Source organism: Lagenorhynchus albirostris, chromosome 6 (assembly GCF_949774975.1).
Source record: "Lagenorhynchus albirostris chromosome 6, mLagAlb1.1, whole genome shotgun sequence".
NCBI classification, from domain to species: Eukaryota; Metazoa; Chordata; class Mammalia; order Artiodactyla; family Delphinidae; genus Lagenorhynchus; species Lagenorhynchus albirostris.
In genome coordinates, this window is record NC_083100.1 from 3,035,355 (window position 1) to 3,048,004 (window position 12,650).

The 12,650-nt window shown below is 50.7% G+C and overlaps 1 protein-coding gene across 1 annotated transcript in view; it reads right to left on the minus strand.

Annotated features, from left to right (window-relative positions):
• RAMP1 (receptor activity modifying protein 1) overlaps positions 1–12,650 on the minus strand; it is a 48,244-nt gene that overhangs the window by 14,040 nt on the left and 21,554 nt on the right. The window lies entirely within an intron of this gene.

Sequence of the window (12,650 nt, forward strand, 5' to 3'; positions counted from 1 at the left end):
GGGTGGCACCATCCCAGGCCAGGTCACTGCGCCACCAGGACAGGGGACAGTGGCCGTGGCTTCGCTGTACCCCGACAGCTTCTTGCCCTATCCTCGCCCTGGGCAGAAGGCCATGCCGGCTGGCAGGGTGACCCCTCACCAGGTTCCTGCAGGGCGGCCTTGACACCCAGTGGGGGGGTGCAGCTGGGGGCCATCCCTTCTTACTGCTGGGGTTCACTCCCAGGGAGCGTGAGGGGCTCCCCAGCAGCCAGGGTGCTGGGAGGAGGTGTGTCCAGGTCCCGAAGCTTAAACCCACGGGGCTGTGGCTCCAGGAAAGGGAGTCTGCTCCCTGCGGCCCCCGCTGCTGCCCAGTGGAGAAGAAACATAACCAAGTAGGCCACCCCTGGCCCCCCGGCCTGGCGACACTCTGTCCCGCCTCCCCAGGAACACGTGCCCATGCAGGAGGGCAAGCCACTGTCACCCCCAGCGAGGGCAAAGCTCCCAGTCATCCTCAGGGGCTTCTTCGTGACCCCAAATCACCCTGGGACACAAGCTTGGACCAGAGGCAGCCCCAGCGCACCAGGAGGATGAAGACACATGGACGTAAGTGTCACAGGGACCCTGCAGACCACGCTGGCTTCTGGGAGGAGGTCTCAAAACTCCCCCACCTGCTCTGGGACCAAGTGGAGAGGGGGTGTCAGGCATTGGTGCTGCCCATCGACTCATGGCCCCAGTGGTCCTGGCTGCCAGGGTATGAGGACATGTGTCTTGAGAGCTGCCCCCAGGCAGCCCTGACTCAGTCACGAGGGCTCCAGGCACACGTCCTGTGTGCCTGCCCTACGCCTCTGCCATCTCTTCCTGGTCCCATAATTCTAGCAACCCATGAGCAACCACGCCCGAAAAAAGGAGTTCATATTTAAAAGACAAACCAAAGTCTCTTCTGCCTTCTCTGATAACATAATGAAAACCCAGAGACATGGGACAACAGCTACGTGAACTTCAGAAAACAAGGCTGTTCATTGTAGGTTTATTATCCTGTCAAGCTGCCACTCGAGTACAAAGCCAGCGAAAAGCTCCTTGGAAATTTCTGAGGTCTGAGAAAGTACTAATTACATGGCTTATTTCCAGGGTCTACTTCAAATAGTTGCGTGAATTGAAAAGAGGCATGTGAAAGGGAATGATGATGTTAAAAATAATGACATGTTTGAGTTAACAGTCTATTTGCACAGATAAGTAACCAAGAGCCCTGTCAGATCAACAGTTATTACTGATAAAATTCAGAACAACAAAGAGTACAAAAAAAAACGAAATAGAGGCAGAGAGAAAGAAGTAGGGTTTAGAACATTAGCTGACATCAATGAGGAGAGGCAGAGAGGAAGAGATAGGTAGATAGACAGATAGATGGACTGCAGGGTGGATAGATAGACAGGTAGGTAGGTAGACAGAGGTAGATAGATAGATAGGATAGGTAGGTAGGTAGACGGATACAGATAAGTAGATAGAGGGATAGAGGGGTAGATAGATAAGTAGATAAATGGATAGATACATAGATAGATAGACAGAATAGGTAGGTACGTAGGTAGATGGATACAGATAAGTAGATAGAGGGATAGATGGATAGAGGGGTAGATAGATAAGTAGATAGCTGGATAGATAGATAGATGGACAGATTGACAGACAGATATGGAGGAAGCCAAAACCCCAGAGACTCCTGCTCTTTCATCAAGTAGAAGCCAAAGTATGTCGTTTGATAATGTAAGCAAATCAGTACAGGAATAAGCACATCTGTGTTTCACATTTCATGGCCGGCTGAGTGAAAAAATAGCTTTGCCAATATTTCCACCTCCTTTAAAAGGTAAAAGAAAATACATCATGTTTCAACAATAGGGAGAAGAGGAAAGAAATCCGCAACCAAAAATGGAGTGCCTGAAAATAGAACAGAAAGGACAAATATGATGTAATTTTCTTTGCTTCAAGGCTTGTCACTCTCCAGATGGAACAAATAAAAGCCAGCAATAAGCTGCCTGCAAGCGAGACGGTAAAGACGGAATCAGACGGAAGCCCGAGAAGAGCTACCGGTAAACTCCAAGCAGCTGAAACACTAGGGTTTTGATGTTAATATGAACCCAAAGATCATTAAAGCGAAAAGTATTAAGTATGATGAGGAGACATATAATGATGTTTCATGGTTGGTAACGGCCACATGATAACATGGAATCTCAATGTTATAAAAACAGAGCAAACTATAGACATAAGACCCGCTAGAAAAATAGAAACAATAACAATATGATTAGAATGGAAGAACCGAATCATCGTCAAGCACATAAAAAATTCAGAAACACACAAAGGGCTGGATAACACAACAACGCAGAATTCATGATTGTTTTGGTGGGAGTTAAACAGAATGAACAGAACATGCTTCATTTTTGAGTATTCATGGTATGTTCAGAGAAAGGTCATCATATACCAGATCTCAAAGAAAATCTCAATAAAAATACAAGAGCAGAAATTATTTGAGCTATGTTCTCTCACTACATCAAGAAGAGATTAAGAACCAAATAGAAATAAAACATATGAGAATTAAAACACACTTGCCTAGAAATAGAGACACAGATGCAGAGAACAAATGTATGGACACCAAGGGGGTAAAGTGGTGGTGGGGTGGTGGTGGGATGAATTGGGAGATTGGGATTGACATGTACACACTAATATGTATAAAATAGATGACTAATAAGAACGTGCTGTATAAAAAAATAAATAAAATAAAATTCAAAAAATAAAAGAAAGAAAATACACTTGCCTAAAGAAAAAGCTGTAAACAAAACGAAAAGACAACCCTCACAATGGGAGAAAATATTTCCAAACGAAGGGACCAACAAGGGTTTAATCTCTATACAAAGAGCTCATTCAGCTCAATATCAAAAAAACCCAAACAACCCAATCAAAAAATGGGCAGAAGATCTAAACAGACATTTCTCCTAAGAAGACACACAGATGGCCAAAAAGCACATGAAAAGATGCTCAACATCACTAATTATTAGAGAAATGCAAATCAAAACTGCAATGAGGTATCACATCACACAGGTCAGAATGGCCATCATCAAAAAATCTACAAACAATAAATGCTGGAGAGGGTGTGGAGAAAAGGGAATGCTCCTGCACTGTTGGAGGGAATGTAAATTGATACAACCATTATGGAGAACAGCACGGAGGTTCCTTAAAAGACTAAATATAGACTTACCATGTAATCCAGCAATCCCACTCCTGGGCTTATATCTGGAAAAACTATAATTTGAAAAGATACATGCACCCCAGTGTTCACTGCAGCACTTTATACAATAGCCAAGACATGGAAGCAACCTAAACGTCCATCGACAGAAGAGTGGATAAAGAAGATGTGGTATATATATGCAATGCAACATTACTCAGCCATAAAAAAGAATGAAATGGTGCCATTTGCAGCAACATGGATGGACCTAGAGATTGTCACACTGAGTGAAGTAAGTCAGACAGACAAATATCATATGATACTGCTTATATGTGGAATCTAAGAAATGACACAAATGAACTTATTTACAAAACAGAAATAGAGTCACAGATGTAGAAAACAAACTTATGGTTACCAGGAGGGAAAGAGGGGGGAGGGATAAATTGGGAGATTGGGATTGACATTTACACACTACTATATATAAAATGGATAATTAATAAGGACCTACTGTACAGCACAGGGAACTCTACTCAATACTCTGTAATGACCTATATGGGAAAAGAATCTAAAAAAGAGTGGATACATGTATATGTATAACTGATTCACTTTGCTGTACACCTGAAACTAACACAACATTGTAAATCAGCTATAATCCAATAAAAAATTTTTATAAAAAGAAAAGAAAAAGCTGTCTGAAGAAGAAAATACCTGTCTATTAAGAAAAAAGGATGGAAAAACGGACATAAAATCTACAGAAAGTGAGGAAGGAGGTCCTTAGGAAGAATCATCAGGTTTAAATGCCTTTATTATGTTTAAAAAAGTGAGAAAAAATGATGAACTAAGCATCTAAATGATATCTTAGGAAAGAAGTACATATTTTTTAAAAGAGGTGAGAGTGAATGCTGAGTTAATGCCAAAAATTTAAAAGAGCCATTGTTACGTAAAGCCTAGCCTATTCTGTAAAGACTATAAATGGGCACAATTAATGAGGAAGTGGGCCTCCTGATTTCCCTTTGATGACTGAGGTGGCATCCACCCAAAGGAAAAAAGGGGGAGAGAAACACGAAGATAAAACAAAACTTGGATATAGAGGATAGTAAACATTTAAAGGGATACTACGCATCCTTGTGTTTTAGTGAGAAATCTGGAGGATACGGCCCAAATAAATATAGCTGAAATACAAACAGGAAATAAGAAACAGCCAAAATTCATCAATAGTGGAGGAAGAAACTGGAGAAAGGAATTCCCCAAACCACCCAGAGCTGATGGCTTCGATGATGAGTTCATTCAAACTTCCGAGGGAACATCAATTATTTCCTACCCTTGACCCCAATCGTCAGCTAAACACATATATTCCATTAGGCCAATAGGAGTCTAATCCTAAAACCCGATTAAGGAAACCCGAACAGAGGGAAATCAGGAACTGTCAATCAAGAAAATGCCATTATGGGACTTCACCGGAGGTCCAGTGGTTAGGACTTCGCGCTTCCATTGCAGGGATGCGCCAGTTCCATCCCTGGTCGGGGAACTGAGATCCCGCGTGCCGCACTGTGCAGCCAAAAAAATAAAGAAAAAGAAAATGCTGTTACACTATTTTCACTAGGGAGAAAACAGAGGCCCACAGAGAGTGTAAGCAGTGAAAGAATCAGCAGGATTCGTGCCCAGGTGGTCCTATCGGAGCTCCACACTTCTTTCCCCACGCTTGTTTTTTCTACTAATTGCTAAACGACAGCACCCAAAGGTAACAAGTGGTCAATTCAACTAGGCCAGCTGCCAATCCTCAGGACGCTTGGGGGGGGGGGGCCCTGCAGGGATCCCCATGGGAAGGACTCTTGCAAACAGGTGACGCTTCCTGAGTTGACTGATTGATACTGGCCGGCTCAATTAAGATCTCAATAGGACTTTTTATGGAATTTGGCAAAATGGTTCTCCAGTTGTTTCAGAAAAATAGGTGGAAAATATATCAAAGAGAGCACAACACAATGTGAAATATAACAAAAATGAACACACTAGTCTCGGAGGACCTCTCCTAAATTGTAGAAAATATCATAAAGCCATGATAATTTAAGTGGTGGAATATGCCCCCAAAACATAGGTTAAAATTAACTGAAATAGACTCTAATGTGTACAAGAAGGTATTAAATGTGTTAAACTAAGAAGAACTGAACGACTGAGGTAGGAAAAACTGTTTAACAAATTATGTTAGGATAATCGAGATAGGAAGGATATAAATTTTAATTCATGGCTTAATGTAACTACCCACTGTGTTAAGAAGATAAACATTATTTCACAATACAGAACAACTAAATAGAAAGAGAACATAAAATGTGTGGTCACGTGACTCAACTGAATTTGTGGAACAGATAGGACCCCGCCAAAATCACAGAGCTCTGAGGAGAGAGTAGGGGCACACGTTTAACTGAATAACTAACTGAAACATAGAAAATAAACATCACCAGAATAAACACAAATGGAACATGAAGATATTTAGAACAAAATGACAGAGAGCTAATCTCTACCATAGTCAAGAGTTTGTAAAAGCAAATTAAAAATACCCCCAGTGGGGGCTTCCCTGGTGGTGCAGTGGTTGAGAGTCCGCCTGCCGATGCAGGGGACATGGGTTCGTGCCCCGGTCCAGGAAGATCCCACATGCCGCGGAGAGGCTGGGCCCGTGAGTCATGGCCGCTGAGCCTGCGCGTCCGGAGCCTGGGCTCCGCAACGGGAGAGGCCACAACAGTGAGAGGCCTGCGTACTGCCAAAAAAAAAAGAAAAAAAAATACCCCCAATGACTCAAGTATAAATAGCAAAGGTTAAGGTCAGATAATCTGTGTTTGAGAAAAAGCAAATTGCAAACAACTGAGGGAGAACAGCTCAATCCTCCTAGGGGCCAAAGATGGGCAAATTGAAACCAAAAGGAAATCTCATTTAAACCTGCAAAAATAGTCTCTACAAACTCAATACTCAGGAACCTATATGGAAATACATATTTTCCCATATGTTGCTGGTAATGTAAATTAGTGAAATTCTTTAAAAGGGCGACTGGGCCAAACCTATCAAGAACCACAGAATGTTCATGGCATGTGTTGTAGCAAGCCCACATGCAAGAATTCTTAAAGAAATTAGTCAAAAAGGAAGTAAGGCTCGGCGTACAAAAGTTCTCATAGCAGCATCATTTATAATATCAAAACCCTGGAAATGGCTCAACACAAGTAGGACTGGAAATATCAGGACATGTTAATTTGGCCTTCCTGCCATCGACCTAGGCTGCCTCCCCTGCCCTGGCAGTGAGGGTCAACTCACCTCCCTGCTACCCCAAAGGAGCGTGTTTTGAACAAAGTGTGGTCTCCATTTCTAAGACAAGGCGCTGAAGAAGAGGGATCTCAGACCTAAGGCCTGTCCCGAGCGTGTCCTGCAGGGCCCCCTGTGCACACGTGTCCAGGGCTTAAGTCCTGTACGACGCTTGGGGAGAAAGGTGACCTCCAGAGACGCCTGGGCCGTGGTTGCTGTGCTGCGCCTCGGCTCCCGGACCCCTCCCACAGAAGGCTCTGAGTGTGCTCGGGACAGGGGGCCGCCACCTGGGTGACTGGCGAGCGGATGGGTCCCGGGAGACCCTGTCACCGGGCTTGGGGCGGGGGCCCTGGTGGGCAGGGGGAGCGCTGGGGTAAAGACAGCATTACGAAGCGACGTCTGCTAGGATCCCCCCACCCAGCCTCCCCTGCCCACCAGAGCACACCCCATCCTCGTCTCCCAGCACGAGCCCGCCCTGCCCCCTTCCGTGTGTGCACAGCTCCCCTGACAGAGAAGCCCCATCTGCCTGGACGGTCCTGGGTTTCCCAGGCTGGGGGGAAGGGGGTGCCGCAGTGTATCCTGTGGGAGGTGGGGATGAACGCGCAGAGCAGGGAGGCCCCGTCACCGGATGGGTTCCATCTGCCTGTCCCTCCGCTCAGGCCAGGATCTGCTGAGTGTCATCTCCTTATGACCTTATATGTTCTGACACTGGCCTGATTTGATACCCAAGCTGTGGAGATTGTGAAACAGGGCCGTTAATGGTTTGATGGAAAAAGACGTCACAGCAGGCCGGGTGCCAGGGCCCAGCGGTCAGTTGGCCTCGCATCTGGGGACATGCGTTCGTCCCCTCCCAGGGGAGCAGTGGAGAAGAAGGGAAGCTGAGGTCGACGGGGCAGCCCCAGGCGTGGACGGTGAGGGCCGGGCCCTCCTCCCCAGCTTCGGGCTCCTCGGTTGTGGGCCCGCAGGCGCATCGTCTGGGAGCTTCCTGAGACCCTCCTGCCACTCACCCCCATCTCCAGGAGCCCAGCTCGGGGTGCTCGAAGCCCCAGACGGCGCCTGCCTGCCTTCTCCAGCATGCCTCGCCCCTGACATCGGTCCCATCGTCCCAGCCCCGGATCCGTCCCCCAGGCCAGCTGCGGCTGAGCTCCCTGGCCAGGGCGGAGGGGCCTGGCAGGCCTCCTGAGAGCCTCCGGCCCGCCAGCAACAGACAGGCCCGTGTTGGCGCCGCAGGGTCTCAGGGCGCACAGCGCACTCCTCCCCCGTGAGCTGGCATTCCCGAAGGCTCTGTCGCGATGCCATCTGGGTGCAGGCTTCAGGAAGCCGCCTTGGAGAGCGCGGGGCAAAGGGCGCCCCTTTCTTCTGCCCGCCCAGCAAGCCTGAGCACGTGCTGCCTCCTTGTCACAGCTGGGGCCTGACGCACCCGGGGTGGCTGCGGGGAGCCCGGGGTCTCCCGCCCCACGGCCCACAGGCAGCAGCAGGTAGCGGCGTCTCCACACACCCGAAGAGCCAGCGGGAGGTGAAATGAAGCAGCAAAGGGCCGGGGAGAGCTGGGGAGGCCCGCAGCCCCGTCCTCAGCCGCCTGCATGACCTCGCCCCCCGCTTCTGGAAAGCCGTGTCTCCACCTCTTCCCCGAGGGCAGGAGCCCCTGCTGAGGCCGGGCCAGGGGACGGGACCGAGGCCTGAGCAGAGCCGGCTTGGCTTCTCAGGGTGAGCTGGGGGTGTTCCTGGCGCGGTCCCTCCCCGAAGGCCCCCAGAGGTCCAAGATCGGCCGCCAGCTGTCCGCACTCCTGGGCTTGAGGGGGCGGCTGTGCTGCGGGACACCTGGAGGGTCCCCGGCACGCAGGTGGGCAGAGGGTGTGGGAGGGGCGTCTGTGCCGGGTCGTCCCGACGAGCATGTGGCCCGAGCACGGGTGAGTATCAGGGCAGATCCTTGACGAGGGCCCGGGGCCCAGATCCGAACGCTCCCGGCTGTGAGGGGTGCGCAGGTGGGCCGGCCTCCAGGCCAGGCGTCCTGCAGGGCTCCGGTGAGAGGCTTGCCCAGCACCCTGGGCGTGGGCCTCCCTGAGCCCCGGGCAGATGGGCCGAGCACAGCAGGAACCCCAGGAGGGTGACGGCCGCTGCCCCAGAGAGACCTCCGTGGTTAAGGAAGATGCCCGCTCTCAGTTCCCATTGGGATCAAAACCAAAGCAGCTGTTCCAACGCTGCCGCTGAGCCAGAAGAACTTCCTGACTTGACCCTTTTCACGGGACACACAAAGAAGGCCCTTTGTTCCAACAGCAGGCCGGGGATCACGGCAGGCCCAGGAAAGACCCCGCGGTGGGTCAGCGCACCAGGCCTAAACCAACAGGCGCCTGGAACTGGGGGGCTAGGCCTGCAGCCCACGGCTGCAGGAGCAGGTCTGCAAGCCCTCTGCGCTGCTCTGGGTCCTTCACTTAACTCACTGGGCTGTTCCTCCACTCACAGGCCAGAGACCCAGGCTCATCGCTGGGCCGCGGCTCGCGCCAGGCTGGAGGACTCTCATGGCCCAGCATGGGGCCAGCGTGGCAGGGAGGGGTTCCCGGGAGCAGGCTACGGGGACCCGGGTCCCTTGGACCCCGAAGCTGACATGCGCTGAGGCGGACACAGTCAGGGTTTACAGACCTGGATGCTTTGGGGCAGAGAGACTGGGATGAAGGTGAAGTTGGGCTCTCTGATGACCAGTCTCGGAAGGCGGTGCCCCGTGCCCCTGGGCCACCTCTGATCTCCTTGGATACTTCCCCAGCCCAGGTGACACCTTAGAGCCTGAAGCTGGGCAGGAAGTGGGGGAGCAGGGCTGCCCCCTGGTCTCCTAAATCCACCCGGCATTTCTTGTCTGGGGGAGAAAATCGATATGCAGTCACTTTAAAACCAGCCCTTTCCTGGTTGAGTTCTGCACGTTCCAGATTCCTCTCCCTCCCCAAACAACACCAACAGGAAGGTCTCTGGAAATGAGAGTTTCTGATGACACATTTCCCCAAGTCCTCTATAGCTTCCCCAATTAGATTACGTTCCCAGTTAATACGTTAAATTATGTTAAATTTCCGTTAGTGAACCAGGGCTGTACTTTAACGAGCTGACCTCTGGGACATGGTGGACTTGGCCTGGCGCACAGTGGGGAGCCTGCCCTGCTGGGCTCACTGGCCCTACAGGGACCCAGAGTGGGGATGGGTCAGACACCTGCGGAATCTGAGGCCCCCCCCAAAGCATCCTCACACGGAAGGACTCAGGAGTAACCCCCGAGCCATTCTCACGACGGAGGAGCCAGGGGTCCCGGTCCAGGGCTGCTGGAGAGAGGGGCCTGCATTGGCTCAAACACAGAATCTCGCTGCGCAGCTCTGGTCGCAGGGTGAGCTCTAACTGTTGCAAACCTTGAAACGCAAAAACGAAGCAGGCCCACATGCCAGGGCAGGTCACTCAAGAATGTCCACTGTCCTCTTGTTAGAACAAGTCATCAGCCCTCTGCTCTCCCTCGAGAAATTCCTATCCGTGAGCAGCGATGCACAGCACTGTGAGAGCCGGCCAGCAGGGGCAGAGGCCCCGACGTACCCATGGCGGGCTTTATCCCCAAGTGTTCTGGAGTGTGCGTTCTATGCAAGACTGTCTGGCTCGCGTTCGTCTGTGTCACTTAGTGCGAAGGTGATCTCCTCTGACTTGCAGCTGTTTTGAACTGGAGTCTTTTCTGATTTCGGGAGAGCCCAGAAGGTTCCCTCTGACAGAGCAGAGCCGCACTGACGTCAGGGGGCAGGCACCAGGCGGCTCAGGCCCTAGCTGCGCTTGCTCTAGGGGCTTCCCACCCTCAGCTGCAGCCTGGCCCTGAACCCCAGACCCCAACAACGGCCCAGTACTGCTTGCTGGGCTGTGGCCTTTGCCTCACCCACAGGCCTTCGCTGCACTTGGCTTGGACAGGAGTCCTTCCCAACACCCGTGCCCTTTGCCAGACGCCCACCTGGCTTGTGGCCCTCCGGCTCCAGGAGAACCCCCTGAGCCACCGCCGCTGTCCGGCTCTCTGCCTGCTGGTCCCCACCTTGGGTCCCTGCTCTCCCGCTGGTCACTGCGCTCTGGTTGTGGTGATGGCCCTCCTGCTTACATCCTCACGACGCCTAGCCTTCTCTCTGGGTCCCTCTTCCGTTCTCCTTCCACCCAATCCTTTGGACAAGTTTGTCCACCCCCAAGACCCCCCAGACCTCCACTGTTCCAGGAGACCCTGGAAAGTCTGCCCTTGGCTCGAGCACCAGGCTTGGTATTGAAGCCGAGCAGGACCCTGTGGGGCTCCAGGGCACGGACGCCTTTCCATGTCCCCTGTTCTTGTTTGTAGGGACAAGACTCCAGCCTCCATAACCTTCCCTGAGTTCTAAGGCGCAGATTCAAACAGTTGCTAATCAGGGAAGGGAGGGGATGCAGAGACAAGGGAGGAGCGGCCAGGAAGCAGTAGAGCAGCCTTGGGCCAGGGTCCTGGTCCCTCCTCAAGGGACACATATAACAATGTATTTGAGATCTTTACAGAAGATCTATAACCCCCAACAAATGGAAGATGTTGGCATTCTTCATTCCAGAGAACATCACAGTTTGATAACCTCATCAAGGGACCACCTGAGGCCAGATTAAAGGAACCAGAGCAGCTCATTAGGAGGAGAGCACCTGAGGCCAGAAAGGAGGGCAGCCTCGCAAGCACCCTGATCCTTATCAGCTACTGCACCCCTGATCCTTGGCTATAAAACCCCTCACCAGATCCTCCCCGGCTGCGGCACGCAGTTTTTCAGGGCACAAGCCCGCTGTGTCCCCCTCTGCCTGGCAAAGCAATAAAGCTATTCTACTTCACCCAAAACTCTGTCTCCGAGATTCTATTTGGCACCTGTGCACAGAGGCCAAGCTTTCGGCATCATTATCCAATGCAAATGAACTTCACCAGGCCCACTGGATGTTGGCGGGGGCAGAGATGGCCACTGGAGGCCAGCATCCACCTCCCGGGGAGCCACACTTATACAGAGAGCATCCCCACACTGCCCCCTGAGGTTCAGGAAGCGGCCACCTAGTGCCCTTGGGGAGTGTCAAGAGCTGGGACTTTGACTCAAAGAGACCTTCCTTACTAGCTGTGACCCTGGGCAGATACAGTGGGAATTACCACAGTTCTGCCTCTTCCTGAGTCGCTGCCTACTTAAATGAGATAGTGAACGTTCAGGACTTAGCATGATGCCCAGCTCACAGAAGGTGCTCAGTAAATGCGAGCTACAATAATAAACTCTCTTCTTGGACAGAGGGAACTGACAACTAAGTAAGCGTTCAGTAGGCAGTGAGCACCCACTGATGGTTCTGGAGGAGAAATTAATGCTGTCGATGCAACATGGGGAAGGCTTGAAAAGGGACCATTTATAAAAGTATGAGCAAAATGCACAGGGAAACTTAGTAAAGGGCGAAGTGGTGTCTCCAATCACTGGGGGCAAAGATGGGTTCATGAATAAACAGGACAACGGGCGGCTCATCTGGAAGAAGACAAAATCTGCTGCATAGTTCACACCACAAACCACAATTAACTCCAGGTAGACCAGGGGTTTAGATGTCGCCACTGAAACCAGACATGAGCTCGAGAAGAAAACATGGCTGGATTCCTCTTGAATCTTGGTATAGGGAAAGGCTTTCCAACTATGACTCAGATCCAGAGGCGATAAAAGATCAACTCTCACGTGACTACTTAAAAAAAAAATTACGTGGCCCCAAAAATGCTGAAAACAAGTCGAAAGACAACGAACAAACTAGGAGAAAATATCTAACATGTATCACACACAAAGGGCTACTCTCTGTTCTGACTTACAAAGAACTCTCGAAAAAGGACCAGAAATGGTCTTGACAGAAAATGGGAAAAGACGTGAACAAACAACTTGATTTGAGGATGGCCGTTAAACGTAGGAAAGATGTTCAGATTCACTTGTAACTGGAGACTGCAAATTAACACTCCACTCAGACACCAGTTCTCATTCATCCAACGGGGAACGTTCAACGTCTGATGACAGTCTGCTGGCGAGGCTTGGGGAAACGGGCCCTCCACTGCTGGCGGGGTGCAAACCGCTGCACCCTCAGGAGAGCCATGGGCAGTACTTAATAAAACCACGTGTGCCCTTACCGTTGACCTGAAGATACAGCTCCAACAACATGAAAATGC